At 44.9% G+C, this 1,553-nt stretch overlaps 1 non-coding gene across 1 annotated transcript; it reads left to right on the top strand.

The window, feature by feature from the left end:
- The first annotated feature begins 1,331 nt into the window (after positions 1-1,331).
- LOC123406699 lies at positions 1,332-1,553 on the top strand. The gene has a single exon (XR_006612358.1). It is a non-coding gene; the product is annotated as a small nucleolar RNA U3 (small nucleolar RNA).

Here is a 1,553-nt window from a genome sequence, read left to right as displayed (position 1 = left end):
TCACGATCCAAATCGCTGCCGTCCCACAATCCGTCCCGATCTAGCGCCGAACGGATGGCACCTCCGCATTCAGCACACGTACAGCTCGACGATGATCTTCTCCTTCTTGATCCAGCAAGAGGGGGCGAAGAGGTAGATGAGTTCTCCGGCAGCGCGACGGCGTGACGGCGATGGTGGTGGAGCTAGTCCGGCAGGGCTTCGCCTAAGCACCGCTGAAAACTAGACTAGAGGAGAAACAGATTTAGAGAGAGGGTAGCACGTGGCTAATTGTTGTTTCTTAAAAATCCTCAAAACCTTTCGTATATGTAGGAGGAGAGGAGGGAGGCCGCCAGCCTTAGGGCTGTCCCTTTGGCCCGGCCGAAGTGGGAGGAGAGGAGGAGTCCTCCTCCAATCCTACTCCTAGTAGGATTCCCCTTCTTGCTCTGTGATGAGCAACCAGAACAAATTTCTGAGGTCTGCACTCTCCAGCACTATCATTGTAGATTAATGAGCATCCAGCACAAAGGAGAACAGTCCGGGCAACAAAACGGATGATGCTGATTAAAGAAACTAAACCTTGTTCTAGCTGAAACATGCAACAATTGTGATTCGCCAATCTGTTGTTCTACAGAGTTTGGTCTGATTGTTTCTCTATACCATTTTTGTTTCTTATGTGAATTCTGTATTTTTGTATTTATAGAACCGCACCAATGTCATTTTTTCTTCTTCCAGAAATTAAGGTACATCGTCCCTTTCTGCTCATTCTGTCTTTGGTTTTGTCACTGCTCATCCTCACTGTTGCTAACTTGCCACCATGTTGCAAAAGTGGGTTTCAGGATGGCATTTTTTGCATGCCCATATTGCCAAAATGAAGTAGAAAAACAAATAATAGATACTGTAAATGCAACCGAAGTACTTCAACAGACAAGTGTATGCTCAGTGTGTGATGTTCCAGAGTTTTTGTTTCCTCAACCCATTTTTCTCTCCAGTTTTGTTCTTGTATGTCGCATTTTTTTTTCTTCTCTTCTTTCTAACATAACAGAGTTTGCTACTTTAATTTAAATAGTGGTCATCGCTAAAAAATTATACGTTGAAATTATTGGGCATGCAGCATTTGCTAGATATTTAAACTGGTTCAAAATCTCCACATCTAACTCAACAAGGAGAAGAAAAAAACAAAACAGAAGCAGCATTTCGGGTGGGATGGGCTGCGCTCTATTCTTTCTGGGGCTCAACTGCTACATGGCCACTAATCATGCCCTGAGGAGGCGCTGCTGTACTCAATTAGTCCCACCTCGCGAGTTGACAGGAATCAGAAGTTGTTTATAAGGCTAAGCGCTGCTGATTACAGCACGACCTTACTTGAACAGGATCTGTTCTATAGGCTCGTACCGCTGCATCCTTTACCAATAAGGAGGCAAGCACTTCAGTTTGGTTGATGCATTCTGATCTCTAGACCAGAGCTTGATTAACGGTCAGGATTCACCTGATGGGTGTTATCCGATGGCTGTAGAGGATCGTTCTTAGATTGGCTTCTGTCTCTACAGGGTGGCCTAGAGGTTGTCTGACAGATA

This window comes from Hordeum vulgare, chromosome 6H (genome assembly GCF_904849725.1).
Source record: "Hordeum vulgare subsp. vulgare chromosome 6H, MorexV3_pseudomolecules_assembly, whole genome shotgun sequence".
Classification (NCBI taxonomy): Eukaryota; Viridiplantae; Streptophyta; class Magnoliopsida; order Poales; family Poaceae; genus Hordeum; species Hordeum vulgare.
This window is presented reverse-complemented; position numbering and strand designations above follow the sequence as displayed.